Raw genomic sequence first — 16933 nt, forward strand, 5'->3', positions numbered from 1 at the left:
GATCTGGAAGGGAAAACTCAGAGGCCTGGGGAAACATTGTTGAACAATAGTACCCTAGAACTCCAGCTTGAAACTCTAAATTTGTCCAGGGCCCACGAGCCCTGTATTATAGCCTGCCACCTATGCAGAAATTGCCTCACTCTGCCCCCTAAAATCACCTCTAAAGGAGGAATGATAAATACCGGAGAATGCAGGTCCCACACTGTCTGAGGCTTGACCCCTTATTCTCCTCGGGAATATTGGCCCCGGTGGCATCTGGATGGGAAGAAGGAATACCCCTCCCTTGTTCCAGTACCCTCTTTGTTCTGACGGATCACTTCCTTGGGACCCTTGATAGTGCAAACGACCTGAAGATTGACCCCTATATTGAACTCCCTGGCAAAAAGGTTGGGTGAAAACCCCTTTTTAGCAACATTTGAGCCTTGTCAAGTACCTTAAAGGTAGTAACAAACGTAGTCAACTCTTTAACAAAAGGATCACCGAAAAGCAATCTGTTGGCAACTGGTCCCACTTCTGCTGGGACCAGCTCTGTTAATTTAGGACTGATGCACATAAGAATAGATCGCTTTCTTTCCATCGATAAAGCGCAATTAACAATGCCCAACCGAAAAGGGTATCTGGATCGATAGACATATTTGATTCCTTGGCTTGATAGGCCATTTCTACGTTTTTATGAGGGGCCCTAACAAATCCAGCAGTTTGTCTTGACATGTGCTCCAAGACCCCTATAGCCCTTTTTTGGTATCTCTTGCTAACTTCTTCATGAAATTAACCATCCAAGGATCCACCTCCGGTGTGTCTGCCACCTTACTCTGAAGGATTGGTTTGGGACATTCAGCCCTGAGGCAATTACAGACTTTTTTTTCAAAATCTTTACATAGTCGGCACTAGACATAGTCCACCACTTCAGGAATCGGGGACCAGTCAGGCGACCTGGGATGGACAATGTCCTCTCAATCAAAGGTCAAGACAGTCGCTGGAGGAGTGGTCTTTTTAGGTCAAGCCGAGCGGCAGTGCACATGCACTGCTCGCTCTGCGAGACTGCTGTAGTAGAGTAGGGGATAGAAGCTGTCCCCACTCTCCTATATTTTTCATTGGCTTGTGTCATTGTGCTTCGTAATTACTGCCTTCAGATTCGTTAATAGGCTTGTTAGTCCTTCCTTAGTATGGCATCGCCTTCATTTGTACCCTCCCATGGCGACTGGCCCTTTTACTTCAGTTCTTACAGGGACCTGTTATTTAGCCTGTAAGCACTATTTATTTTATTGAGTTTCTCTTACTGCAGGCCAGACATGCGCTTCTTTAGATGAAACCGCTTGTGTGTTTTTAAGCAGCAGCATGGGCGTCTGCTATCATTCACTTTAACCCAGCCTTATCTCATGTCTGTTTCAACCCCCCCAAGTAAAATGGATTTAGAAATGATTAGCAAATTAAGTCATGTGAATTCCAGGTAGCACATAATCCTGTGCTAATGGGCGGAAGCTGACAACAGCACATCTGTGTTACATGTCATCTGTACTAAAGCCACCTGACGGGTTGTTTTCAAAAGCCTGTTTTATTAACAACAACACCACCAATACCACCACCAATGCCAATACCACCACCATCAATACCACCACCACCAATGCCACCACCAAAACCAATACCACCAATGCCACCACTAATACCACCAATACCACCGCTGCATCAATATCACTACCAATACCACCACCACCAATACCACCACCGCCAATTCCACCACCAATACCACCACCACCAATGCCACCAATACCAGCACCACCAATACCACCACCACCAATACCACCACCTCAGCGCCTCTTGCTCACTAGTAACAGCAGGGGCACTGTACAAGGCCGAAGCTGCAGCAGACACCATCCCTCCTTGCCTCCATGCCTGCCATAAAGCACAGCCCATCCTGCACCAGGAGTTGAAGCCATGTCCCTACTACAGCTGGGGTGTTTTTTATTAGGCCAAAGATAGCAATAACATTACGCAATGCCACACTGCACACTAAAATCACGGAGAGGGAAAGTAATAGCTCCCCCTCCTCCTGCTCTTCGTCCTGAGCCGTGACAGTGTAATCAAAGAGCGAAAGGTGTTAGTGTTTATAGCTCAGATAATATGTAACTCTCACTTAACACTTTGTGAAATTTACAACACTTACACATCTTCTTCACTCCACTATTTATCATTAATTTGAAGACGTCACAGGCCGGTCTCTTTCTCTGATATTTACAATCTAACAAGCAGTCAAGAAGGCCCTTTATTGCAATGCAACAGGTCTCACATTTGCAAAAGTTTTAGCTATTAGTATTGTAAATAACAATGCCTTTTGTTTATTTTTTAAAACCCAAAACATAAATAAAAGGCATTGTCATTTACGCTGTTTTCTCAGATTGTCCGTTCCCAGAACTTAAAAGTATCCTGCAACTACTTTGATCTGACCATGCAGCAGTTATACTAACTCTCACATTGCCTTCTACAGCCGGTAACAGGCCGCCTCCTACTAGAGGTCTCAGGCGATACCAATGGCATCGCCTGGACAACATCAAGTTTAACGCTCAACTAAGCTTGAGCAGACCCCTCCTATCCCAAGATCTGGAGATAGCAGCTTTAGACTATCACAACTGGATTGGGTCGTCAGTTCAAGCAATAATTCCTCAAGAAGCTGGGAAAACAACTAGGACGGTTCCCACTGAACCTTAGTTTTCAGAAGAGCTTAGACTTCTTAAAAGGCAATGCCGCAGACAAGAAAGGTGCTGGAGACATAATTATGATATAAAGGAAAAAGAGCGATACAAGGAATTATTAACCCAGTACAAAGGAACGATCCATAATGCTGAAATCAAGTATTTCTCGGAAAAAATTGAAAAAGCAAAGAATAATCCTAAAGAAATGTTCACTACGGTCCAAAAACTCAGGCGAGTTAAGATCCCAGAGACAATGTACCTGATCAAGCCTTTTGCGATTCCTTAGATTCTACCTTTTGTAGTAAGGTACTATGTATTTATGACATGTTTACAGCGCGATCTGGAGTTGATATTGTCACTCAGTCAGCACTCCCTGATGTGGCTAGAGGGGAGTTACAGGACGCTAGTGTTCCCTGTATCTCCCACCCTCGGTTTACATCATCTGATGCAGAAAGTCTAGACTTACATGACCCCAATAATCCTTGCAGCCCCGACTCTGCACATTTTTCAGAGTTTCCGCCTATAACTTACGAGCAGGTCACCAAACTTCTTTCTGCCACTAAATCCGGCTCACCATTGGACCCATGCCCTCCTAAAATAATACACTCTGTGACCGAGTTAGTCGCCTGCCACCTTACGGAGATATTCAATCTCGCCTTTAAAACTGGTACCTTAACTAAAAAGTGGAAAAAGACCTCCATTCTACCACTTTAAATAAAAGCTAACTTGGATAAAACAGATCCAGGCAATTATCGCCCGCCTGCCACTACCGGAAGAACTTCTGGAAAAAATCCAAGAACTGGCCACATTTATCCTTAGTAATGATAACTCGGATCCATCACAGTATGGTTTCCGAAGTGGATATAGCACCGAGCTTGCATTGATCACGGCGTCAGAAGAAATCAGGCGCTCTGTAGATAAGTGAAGCATGGCGGCATTGATTCTACTGGATCTTTCGGCAGCGTTTGATACGGTGGATCATACCTTCCTAATACACCGCCTCCAAGAAATAGGCATAGCTGGTGCTGCCCTATCGCTGTTTAAATCCTTCCTTTCGGATCGGGAACAATTTGTTCCCGATCTTAGCTCCCAGAATTTCAAACTTCCGTGTGGGGTTCCACAGGGCTTGTGGCTGAGCCCGACCTTTTTAATCTATATGTGGTCCCCCTGGCTAGGTTAATTAAATCCTACGGATTTGCCATGTGTCATATGCAGATGACAACCAGATTATAGTTTCTATTTCAAATGATACCTGCAATACAGCTCATAACTTTCACGCTTGTATGCGAGAGGTGAGCAGATGGATGTCAGAAAACTGTCTCAAGTTGAACTCTAATAAGACGAAGGTTATTCTTTTTGGCAGGGATTCATCTTTCTGGTCCTCGGACTGGTGGCCTACGAAATTAGCCCCTCCCCCCGCTTCCTGCCACCAAGGCAAAAAATCTAGGAGTCATCTTTGACACCACCCTGTCCTTCTCCCATCATGTGAAAGAGATCACTTCATCTACCTGTTACACATTGAAGATTTTGAGGAAAATGTTCCCTTTTATACCACTGGACCTGCAGAAAACAGTGGTTTCGGCACTAGTCCTGTCAATGCTGGACTACTGCAATGGCCTTCTGATTGGAATAAACAAAGCTCTCCTTGTTAAACTGCAGGTTATACAGAACTCTGCCGCCCGATTGCTCTTTGGGATGCCAAAATATTCTTCTGCCAAGCTGGCCCTCAAGGCCCTACACTGGCTTCCAGTGGAAAAATTGATTATTTTTAAGGCACTTTGCAGTGCCTTTAAGGCACTGCATAATCAGGGCCCGGCATATCTGATTGACCGTTTTCACTGGTATACACCGACCAGAATGCTGCGGTCCTCTTTACACATGTTGGTGAAGGTCTCCAAATCACGGTTTTGAAACTGGGGTGGCAAAAGTTTTTTAAATATTACAGCCAGATTGTGGAATCATCTGCCATACAAACTCAAACATTTGCCTGACCTGATTTCTTTCAGGAAGGGTTTGAAGACTTAGCTTTTACTGCATAAATTTGGCTACACTTTAGACTTTATCACTTCTCTATCTCACTGCTGGCAGGATGTTTGATGAAAAGTGCCTAGACAGCTTAGGCTATTAGCTGCCCTATACAAATAAATAAATACATTCCCAATAGCTCAAACTTGCGAGAATGCGAGACCTATTGCATTGCAAATGCTTGTTGCTTTTGTCAAAGGATCATCACTTTTATTTCCTCATCTTAGCCGGGAGCACATCCGGAGATCAGTCAGAGTGAGAGGGGTCAGTTTCTGCCGTGTCCATATGGACTGGGGATTTAGAACCAGAAGGTGGCACTGAGGTGCTATATCCAAGGTCTGCCAAAAAAGATTTAGTCGTTTTCTCTAGTGTTTCAGACTGTGCCAATTTTTTTTTCCAGAGGCCATGGAGAGCCTCACATCAGGCAGTATTGGAGGGCCCTGAAGCTTTGTTTAATGATCTCTCTTTTTCACACTGCACATAATGGTGTAACTGGCTGAGGTAGGGCGTAAGACTTTGAGCAGAGTTCTGTCTTCTGACTGCTGGACAGAGTTGTCCAGGGTCTTAACAAGATTGTCATCAAAATATGTGTCCTACTCCTTCCCAAAGTAGTCTTGACATTCCTCCAAGTGGAAAGGTTGACAGCAGTCCATTACTTTCAATTGATTGCCATCCGCAAAGGTAATAAGGAGGAGCAATCCCTATGGAAGCACAAGAAATAGCAAACAAATAGCTAATTAACATTCATGTTTGAGAGGACTATAGCTCCTAGGATAAAGTACCAGTGTGATTATTACAACCCTAGGATACCAACTCCCGGACATCCAAGGGGTCGTTTGTACTGGTTAGGTTTAAGCAGAAACAGCGTTATACTTGTGATAAGACCCCAGGTGACAAAGTGACTGTATACTGCCCCATGTTATCTGCCCCCGAGCCTGGCGTGAAGGTCAAAACTCCACAATCCAGAGATACTGAGCCAGGAGCCATGCATGTGTGGCTGGGCAGTCGTAGAAATAAAAAGAGGACTTTGCGTATGGCAAGCTATATGCGCGCTGTCCCGCCCCTGCACAAACTCTCTTCCGCTCCACACATGCTGTTTCAACCGCTCAGTGCCATTCTTCAGCTGAAGTAGCTGGGCTTTTGGCCCAACGTAGGAAAACTGAAATTAAAGGTGATTTGGTTAACCGCAAAATACGCCCTGGGAGATGCAACACTGACAGCGGGATATTAGGAATAAAAACAGTAACTAATTCAAATAGTGGTCAAATGAATGCAAATACAATAAAATAGGATCACAACATTAGAACAAATATTACACCACATCTCTTCTGTGGAGCAGCACAGAAAGAGGCAGTGAGACAGTGCTAGCCATATTTGAAGGGTCTTCTGTATGGAGATTGGTAGACCTTGCTTTATTACATTGTTCTTCTTAGTAGGATGGGAAATGCAATTTTGGTTTAAAAGTATTTTGATTGGCTGCCGTAAATTTTCCAGGTAATAAAGAGAAGCATAGTTAAAAATGTGATAGCATTCGTGAACAAGAATTGTCACTTCTTTTAAGGCTATGGAGGATGCATGTCCTTCTTTGCTTTATTTAAATAGCAGACATTTTTGAAAAAAAAACATAAAGAAAAAGGTTACAGACAGTGTGGGCCTGATTCACAAAGGTAAACTCAAAGTTTTGTGTAAGTTTATGATTTTTGGCAATTCATAAAGCAATTTTATGAGTAGTATCTGTACAACTGCCTATCTTTTTATGTGCGGAGTCTCCGTTACGAATCGTAAAGATACTATTTGTAAACTTCCTTTGTGAATTGCAGAATACCTTAAACTTACTCAAAAGTGTCTGTTTTTTTTTTAGTTATTTTTTTCACTGGCAGTAAGCAAATTAGGATCAGCATACATACATTGTTTCAAAACGTCAGTAGTTGTGTGATCACCTTACCAAGGAACTGTTGGTACAGTTCTTATAACACAGAGTGGCAATTGGCTGGTTTCTTGCATAAGCAGATCTTTTTGTACTATCCCGGCCCCCATCTTAGGTTCAACATTTCTGATAAACCCAGAGGGGCGAGCTCCTACTCGCATTGCCCAACCTGCAGCCATTTTTGTGTGATTACCAGAGTGATCCGTGTGTAGTTGCTACCCTCCCGTCATCGTACTTTTTTGTTTTGGTTTTACCAAACAAAACAGTTAAACTTATTGGTGCTATTGACAGCATTTGGCGGTTACAGCATCCTCCCCCTCATTATACTTTTGTGTCTTTGATTTAGTGTAGAGAGAGATTTTACGTGTTGCTGCGTCCCTCAACCCCTGTCCCCAGCCAAAGTGCGTCTGGGTGGGTAATGCAATGGGGGCATCAAGGAAGAGTAGATCAGTGAAAAAGGCGTGCCTAATCCATGAGGTCTCCAAGGCAGCAGCATGTGAGCTATCTAGCAGCTGGCAGGCGGGTGCATGTTGTGGGCCAGCAAATGTTTCCTCAGTGAAGGAGGGGCCCGAAGTAGTGGTCATTATGGAGCTATGGGGGGGGGAGCCCACTGGGGAGTCCCTCCGTGTGGGTGTTAAGGTCCCGTCCTGCGATCTTTCAATGTCGCTCCCTCCAGTGTGGTCTGTCCTCTGTGTACTCTTTAGCATAATTCCCCAAGTCTCTAGTTCTCTGTCAGCATTCTCGTCTCTACGGACCGTGCGTAGATGGCGGTCTTCCGCTACCCCCATTCGCAGAGGTCTGCCCTCCACTTCTCCAGGAGGGGGGCTGTGGCTAGCTTCCAGTGGAAAGCTATGCTGCGTTTCCCCAACATCGGCCCCGGCATGTTGAATTTATGGTGCATATGGCTTGTGGCCTTGGAGATCGGTAGCACACCCAGCAGGCAGTGTTTGACTGTTGGCTCAACTGGGAGCTTTGTTGCCTTCCGCAGAGTATCTAGCACTCTGCTCCAGTAAGAACAGATCATGGGACAATCCCAGGTCACATGACGAAGGAGGAACTGCATTTCAGTCATTTTGATGAGTGCGAAGGGTCTAACCTAGATAAGGTCAGAGGGGTCAGGTAGGTGCGGTGGAGGTAGTTGAACTGTGTAAGCTTAAATCTGGAATTTCTCTAAATGTCTTGGACCTGTGCGAATGCGCGTTTCCATTCCCCCTCTGTTAATGGCACAGGTAGGTTGTCCTTTCAGCTGTCCCAAGTCTCTGCTAAATCAAGTCTACTATCTGTTTTCAGGGCTTTGTATAGCCGAGATATTAATAATCGAAAGGAACCTGGGTCTAGGATTGTGCAGAGAGTGCTCGATTCCTCCAGCTCGTTTGAAAACGTAGTCCAGATTTCACGGATCGTACGAGTTATCTTAGCATACTAGAGGAAGTGGCCTTCCGGGACCCTGTAGTGTTCTTTTGCAGCCTCAAAGGATAGGCAGGTGTTGTTGAGGTAAAGTGCTGCCTTCATACCAACTGGCCACACCCATTACCGATTGTATATGGTGGAAACCGGGAAGCCACTTCAGAGGGAGAGCGCGGGCATCAAGGGCCCTACGCAACACGAGAGTGACCGCTTGCTCCCAGGCAACCTGTTTGATTACAAATGGGCAATCTTGTGGGATTCTCAATCCCTTCATTAGGTACTTAGGGACGTCTGCTTCTGGGCACCAGCCAGCGAGCAGTCTTTTTTCCATGTTCAGGCCATCCGCGCACCACGGCGCCACATACTGGAGAAGACCCGCAATATCATAGAGGCGCAAATCCGGGAGCCCAAGGCCACCCTGCTCCATGTCCAGCTTTAGGAGATCGAGTTTGACTCTGTAACGTTTACCGGCCCCAACCAGTGAGACCAGGAGACTGTTCAGAGTGGTGAAGGTGTCACTCGAAATGCGGCAGAATGAGTTTTGCAGAGTAAATAGGCAACAAGGAAGCAGCACCGTCTTTGCCAGCGCCACCCGTCCCACGAACGACAACAGTAGTTGGTTCCAGAAAAAGATTGACTCTTTCAAGCCTTCAGTGGTTTTCCCCATATTCAAGGCATATTGGGCTTCGGTGGAGTGGGCTATCTGCATCCCTAAATAACGAAAGTGGTCACTATTCCAAGTGAGTTTCCAGCGGTGGGAGTTCAGCCGCACCCCTCCTCGCTAGACCTGCCAGCAGGAATGCAACTGACTTTTTGGGGTTAATTATCAACCAGGAAACCAAAGTGTACATTTACATTGTGCATCAGGTCCCCAAAGACTATACTACCCAAAATAAATGGAGAAAAAACTACAAGTCCCAACATCAAATAGAGAACCACCAATCACAGTCCAGATATCCTTATAAATAGTTGACACGTCACATAAATCACGTCTGCTTGGTGCCAGGTGAAGCTAGCGTGAAAAAAACAAAGACTGAACTCCTTCTTGCTTTTAATCTGAAACTGAAAGAGAAAACCATTAAGTGACTCTTCATATAAGTAGGAAAGTTTCATAAGTGGGAGGCTCAAAGGAAGAACATATCAATTAATCAAGATATGAAAGATTACCTTATGAGTGAGATAATCCTCGCCTCCGTGTCTTTAATAGAATTGAAAATTCTTGTTCGATTTTATGTCAGGACTGGAGGCTTCAGATTATGAATGTTTTAAAGTTTAGCAACAATTAGAGAAAAAAGATTACTTACTGGCATAAAATAGAACTCCTTGAACTTAGAGTCTGAAGACCAGTCTGCAATGCCTATGAAGTCCTCAAAACTCGCTACTGCATTGAAAGATTTAGAAGTCACAGCTGCTCTGACAGAAGGCCTGATTTAGATCTTAGTGGTAAAGGTCGCTTTTTTCAACAGATTCACCACCCGCCGACTTGTCGGTCCACCTGCTCTATTTAGATGTTGGCGAAAGTCCGCCAGACTCACTCTGCTTCCGGCAGGAATCCTTACTTGCATCAAAGGCGCTATAGGAAGAAGCGGCTGGGGGTGTGAGTCTAGCAAAGGATTCCGCTGAGCTAATTATGATGTGCCTTTCCAACGAGGCAACTGTGGCTGGAGTATCTCCTACTTTGAGTTGGTAAGATCGAAGGAAATGAGGTGAAAACCTATTTTTTTTTCTATTTTGCTCTTGTGTTTCTGTTTTGTACCCCATTGTCCAGGTCTCTCTTTTGCTGCTCCGACCCCACCATGACGCCAAACGACTCCGTTGTTGCCGGGATCTAAGGTAAGCTACTTGTACAATTGTCCTACAGTGATTTGTGTGTTGACAATTGCTGTAGCACCATGTATGCTTTACATTGCTCTTACGTGCAATTTCTTTTTAATGTGTAATGCAGTAATGTTAGTTTTCCTACTTATCAAGGTAGAGTGAACACAACTCTATTGGCAATTATTGTTGTTTTGGTGCTTGGGGGTGTTATGCTTGCGGTGCCTATGGGTATGCATTCAATAGTGTGTGTATGTTGAATGTGTGGCATGCTATTTGTAACACAAATGGTAGTAACACATTACCTAAATATGTTTTTGAGGCAAGCGCAACATATATGTGTATTGACATGAAACTAAGTTGTACTTAATTGTCTCCACTCCACCAGGGACCCACTCCATCATGAATCTGCCGCCAGTACAACGCCAGCACAACGGGGACATCTAAATTGGCTCAGCAGAATACTGCCGGCCTGATGGTGATGGAGCCAGCAGAGTCTGCACACATTTAAATATGGCAGACGGGACTCTGTCAACTCGAAGGAGTACTTGAAACCGCTGCCACGGAGGGATGGCAGTAGTGCAGCCAAGATCTGAATCAGGCCCAGAATGTGCATCAAAAATAGAAGTATCAATGCCTGCCTCAGATAGAATCCACCAAGCCAAAGTTGAACAAGATAAAGGTCCGTGAGGATGAATTAGGGAAATGAGAAGCTGTCCTGATGGGAAGGATTGGAGAGGAGAGGTAATTATCTTGTAAAGTTTTAGACAATGAACTACACACAGTTTTAGATTCCAATGAAGCAAACCTAGATGCTGATTTCATTCTTTTAAAGATGATGAAAGAGACACCTTCAGGGGTGTATAACCAAACTGCTAGGTCCAGAGCGTGGACATCAGAGACTCACTTGCAGGATACTAATCAAATTAGGAGGGCCATCTTAGCAGAGATTTGTTTTCTGATTGGAACTGAGGTATTAGGCCAATTCTATAGACATTTCAAAACTACTAAAACATCCCTTAGTGAAGAATATTTAGATTGAGGGGTAGATGAAAATCCGATGCCTTTCATAAGCTTGGAAACTAGAGGATGCTAACCTACCGGTATGTTGGTAATAGGAGTGTGACCCATAGATAGAACCGATCTTTATGAATCTATAGTTCTGTATGAAAGATCATCTGCAGCTAAAGATCCCAGAAAGTTTGAAATGACAGTCGCAACCGTTGCCACAGTTTCACGTACCAGTGAGCTCATCTGTTCCAAGCTGACTTATATCTCTTGGGAGTTGCATCAGACCAGGCCTTGTCGATGAGGTTAGGAGCCTGTTCTGAAAGTCATGGCATTTGCCTGGGTCTCCGGAAAGTCTCCAGGCCACTAGAGTGAGAAGACAATGGTTGACCAAAAAGTTAAGTAGGCCCAGCAGTTCTCGGAGGTGATTGGGAGATGTGGGAGGATTATTAGGATGTCGTAAGACAGTTCCAGAAGGAGGAGAAACCAACACTGTGTCTTTCACAGGGGAGGTATCAGGATCAATTCTTCCATTTGTTTCTGGACTGTCTGGGCCACTCTGACAATCATGGAGAAGGGTGGGAAGGCATAGTTCATACCCTTTCAGAACTGAAGAAATGTGTCTGTGGCAACTGTCAGTGGGTCTGGTCTCCAGCTGAAAAACAAGGGTATCTGGAAGTCAGACATGATGCAAAGAGATCCATATGACACGGACCTCACCTCAGCATTATCCTTGAAAATAATCCTGATTTCAGTTTACATTCACTGGTTTCCTTCAGAAAATGTGAGTTCCAATCTGCCACAGATTTCTGTTTGCCTGAAAGATACATTGCAACTTTTGGTGGGTTGTGGGAAAGGCACTATTGCTAGCGCCAAGATACCTCCGGGTATTCGTTGCGCTTAATAAGTTATATTAACATAACATAACATTAACTGAAATCCTTGGCAAGTTTGTTTCACCTAACTGATTGACATATTGCACCGCTGAGATGTCCTTCTTCAACAGAATACAACAGCTGGCCTGATGGCCATAGACAGTACGGATCGCAAAAGAGCCCACTAAAAGCTCTAGACAATTATTGTGCAGGGAGAATTCATCTCTGGGCCATCTGCTCTCTGTAGAAAGGTCCCTTATCGAGCATCCAAGCTGAGTTGGCTTGCATCTCATTCGATCACCTAGTCCAGAACGAGACTAAATATGGCCCTCCTGTTCCATGCATCCATGTGATCAAGCCATCGGTAGAGTTAGTGATGAACCTCGCCAGTCAGTTGGACTTGATCGGAAAAAGACAGCCTCTTTTGTAAGTGATGAATCTTTAGACATTGAAGGGCCCGATAGTTGAGAGGACCTGGAAAAGCTGCTTGGCTGGAGGAGGCAAGAAGACTGACGAAGAGTGAGGGATTGCTTCTTCAAGACCTTGAGAACCTATTTCCTGATGGCTCGAATTTTGTGAAGAGGAAGAGCCAGAGTGGCAGAGACTGAGGGCCTGATTCAGATCTTGGCAGGACTCCTGTCGTCTCTCTGGGGAGGTGTTTACAAGTACACCGTCAAGCTGATGGAATCCTGCATGCCATATTTAGATGTGTGCTGGCTGAATCACCATCCGCATCGAGAGAGTGCTTTCCGTTGAATAAACAGTCCACCGCTGTTGATGCGGCGGACTTCTCTGCTTGTTAACATTACTCTGTCGTCATCAGGGTGGCTAGATTGCGACAAGCCATTCAGATTTTACAGTTGTGCTGGTGGTGCATATATATATATATATGTATATATATTATTTATATATATATATATATATATATATATATATATATATATATATATATATATATATATATTCACTGAAAAAACCAAAGGTTTCAGGGGTGTTATAGTTAGGAATTGGCATTTAAAAAACCTTAGAAATTCACTGAAAAAACCATAGGTTTCAGGAGTGTTATAGTTAGCTGGACATTTCCCTCGTACAAAACCCTAGAAATTCCCCTGTTATAGTTAGTTCAGCTAACTATAACTCGCGCCCCCGCAATGCACTGCTGATGACGTCACATATTACATCACTCATGACATGGTCAGTGACATCACTGATGTTTAGATGAATGTATGTGTAGTACGTAAATGAGTGAATTAATGCATTAGTAGCATATGGTGAATGTATAAGTGCAGAACTATGAGGAAGTGCTGCAGCATCACACAGTAACCTCTTTAACTACAGAGTGCTGTAGTACTTCCGAAGAATAGGGATTCAACATATGTACATAAATATGTTGCAAATCGATGCTTCTCTCTCCACGGCTGCTTAAACTGCAGCCATGTGGTGACACAGGTACCCTTGCACCATAGTGCAAGGATATCTGTGTCATGTGCTGTTTGTTTTTCTGCAGGAAGACACACCTTCCTGCACAAAAACAATGAGAAAATGCATTTTTCTCCTTCAATGTATGCTGAACATTTTAGCATGCATCAAAGATATAAAAATGTGGAGAAATAAAAATAATTTTCCTTATTGTACTTTCCTACACCAATTTTAGAATGGTGCAGCATTCACATACATATCGAGATTTATGATCTCTGATAAATCTAGAGATATATCTTGTTCTATGAGTATTCAGTGCAATCATGCACAACAACACTTATAGAACACCCTTTCAACGCAAAGTGGTGTGTATGATAAGGTTGTATTTAGATGGAGTAGAAAAAATACACAGAGTGCCTTTTCCTCTCTTTGTAAATATAAACGAGTGTCTTGCGCAATAACTATGTAACAAAAAGTGACATATTTCAAGTTTTAAAATTCCTTGCGAATGATAGGTAAGCACAGAGTTTTGTCTGCAAAGATGCTCAAAGAAAAATGATTGAAATGATTGTGGTCCTTCAATAGGTACAATGGGAAATATTATGAACCCCTCAAATCTCTTTTTTTGCAGGTCACATGATATCTGATTATAGTCAGATTTCAAAACTACATACGTATAAACAGAGTGTTTTTAGAAACGTGTTTCAACTTTGTAGCTTCTTGCATACCTCGTCATTCTGCATATTGAGACTTAGTTAAACTTACCTTCACAGTAATAGGAATAAAAAATGGTATACATTTTTTTCATATTTTCATTGCAATCTAAATTCATATAAATTGCTTATTTTAAAATTTGGATCTGTGAAAGAAAAGGAAAAAAAATATATAACATGTAATAATAATTTTTTTACAACACAGCATAATTTCCACAAAGTCATTTGTTTGCCTTTTTTCTGTTCTCAGAATATATTACATTTCACTAAAAATAGTGATTTCAATCGTACTCATCACTTAACAGCGGGCAAAAAAAAAACAATCAAAAAGATTGTTAAAAAAAAACCAACATGCTATTCTCAACAAAATACCACAAGATAAAAATCACAGATATATAAAATGCTTACAGCTAACAAAATTGTATAAGTTAAACTTACAAAAACTGTAAATGTTGTCACTTTAAAATATTCACCGAATCTAAGGATAAAATTTTGGAGGACGCACCACGCCCACAACATTTTCCTTCAGTGGTGTGGACATTTTTTACTTTTCCCGAGGGGCAAACAAAGATCAATGCCACCTTGGTCACGTGCAAGATTTGCAAAAGAGTTCTGTTGCAAGGGGATCCTAACAAGAAATACTCGTACGGCACGGCAAGTATGATGAAACACCGAAGGACCCTTCATCCAAACAATCTTGCACGAGAAGAGTGCAAACAGATGAGAAACACTCCTGTTCTGTATCTGTAAAAAAGAATCACAAATAAATGTATATTAATAACTTTCAAATTTACACTATTCCATTACTGTACAAACACATTTTATATAAAAACTGACTAAGAAACTATAGCCCTGAACCACAAGTGTGACGATGGTTAAAACACTACATACATAGTGCATACTACTTTGAAGCAGTGCATGCCCTAAAGCCTACCTCACTAAAAGACTACATGCTAACTGACTGAATGATTACAGTACTATAAGGAGACACACTGGGTGAGTAACAGGGTGTTTACTAGAAGTGTATGAATACTGACTGGGAATTGAAGGTGTGAAAAACAACTGTGTAGGTGATTAGAGGACTGCATGCATACTGGATAGGCATTTGAAGCAGTCCATGTGCTAAGGCCTGGCTCACTGCATGAGTACTTGGGTACTGAATGAATGATTAGAGTACAGCAAGGAGAGTGCCTGGGTGAATGTATAAGTGGTAGGCTTTTGGCACAGGGAATGGATTAGTACTTGGTACTGAATGGGTCACTAGAGGAGTGCAAAGGGAGTGACAGGATGTTTGCTGGACTGTATGGATGCTGACTAGGGAATTGAAGGTGTGAAAGACAAGTGTCTAGGTGGTTAGAAGACTGCATGCATAGTGGATAGGGGTTTGAAGCAGTCCATGTGCTAAGGCCTGGCTCAGTGCATGAATACTTAGGCACTGACTGAATGATTAGAGTACTGCAAAGAGAGTGTCTTGGTGAATTTATAAGTATGTGGGTTTTAGCACAGTGAATGGATTAGTACATGGTGCTGAATGGGTCACCAGAGGACTGCAAAGGGAGTGACAGGGTGTTTCCAGGAAGTGTATAGATACTGACTAGGGAATTGAAGGTGTGAAAAACAACTGTGTAGGTGGTTAAAAGGAATGCATACATAGTGGATAGGCGTTTGAAGCAGTCCATGTGCTAAGGCCTGGCTCACTGCATGAGTACTTGGGTACTGACTGAATGATTAGAGTACAGCAAGGAGAGTGCCTGGGTGAATGTATAAGTGGTTGCCTTTTGGCACAGTGAATGAATTAGTACTTGGTACTGAATGGGTCACTAGAGGAGTGCGAAAGGAGTGACAGGGTGTTTCCTGGAAGTGTATGGATACTGACTAGGGAATTGAAGGTGTGAAAGACAAGTGTATAGTATGTTAGAAGACTGCATGCATACTGCATAGACATTTGAAGCAGTCTATGTGGTAATGTATGGTTCACAACATAAGTACTTAGAAACTGACTAAATCATCAGACTACTGCTAGGACAGTGCCTGGGTAAAACTTTTACATTTTCAGTTCTGGCACAGTGAAGAGAATCGTACATGGTACTGCACCTTAGTGTCAAACCCTGACTCATTTTATCAATGCATAAGCAAAGACTAGCTTCTAATGCTACTAAAACTTGACAACATGACCGGTTTTAAAAGAGTTATCTACATATTTCAGGACTGCACTTTAGTGTCAATGCCTGACTCATTTAAACAAAGCATAAGCCATAACTGTCTTCTAATGCTACTAAAACTTGACAACATGACAGGTTTTAAAACAGTTATCTGTTAGAAAATACACGATGTTACCAAATGCTTCTCTCACAGTGGTTCCCAAATGCACACAGACTCACAGTGTGATTCTAGACAAGAACCACTATCCCTAGGAGTTTACCAAAACTCATTCACTACAGTAGAAGTGGTAAGGGAAGTGCACACAATCTACACATTTCAGGACTGCACTTTTGTGTCAAAGCCTGACTCATTTAATCAAAGCATAAGCAAAAACTGCCTTCTAATGCTACTAATATTTGCTAACAAGACAGGTTTTAAAACAATTATCTGTCAGCAAATACACGATGTTACCAAATGCTTCTCTCACAGTGGTTCCCAAATGCACACAGACTCACAGTGTGATTCTAGACAACAACCACTATCCCTAGGAGTTTACCAAAAATCATTCACTACTGTGGAAGTGATAAGGGAACTGCACACAATCTACATATTTCAGGACTGCACTATTGTGTCAAAGCCTGACTCATTTAAACAAAGCATAAGTAAAAACTGGCTTCTAATGCTACTAAAACTTGACAACAAGACAGGTTTTAAAACAGTTATCTGTCAGCAAATACCCGATCTTACCAAATGCTTCTCTCACAGTGGTTCCCAAATGCACACAGACTCAGTGTGATTCCAGACAAGCAACACTATCCCTAGCAGCTTACCAAAACTCATTCACTACTGTCCAAGGGGTAAGGAGACTACACACAATCTACATATTAAAGTACAGCACATTAGTGTCAAAGC

Source organism: Triturus cristatus, chromosome 3_2, assembly GCF_964204655.1.
Source record: "Triturus cristatus chromosome 3_2, aTriCri1.1, whole genome shotgun sequence".
In the NCBI taxonomy this organism is placed as follows: domain Eukaryota; kingdom Metazoa; phylum Chordata; class Amphibia; order Caudata; family Salamandridae; genus Triturus; species Triturus cristatus.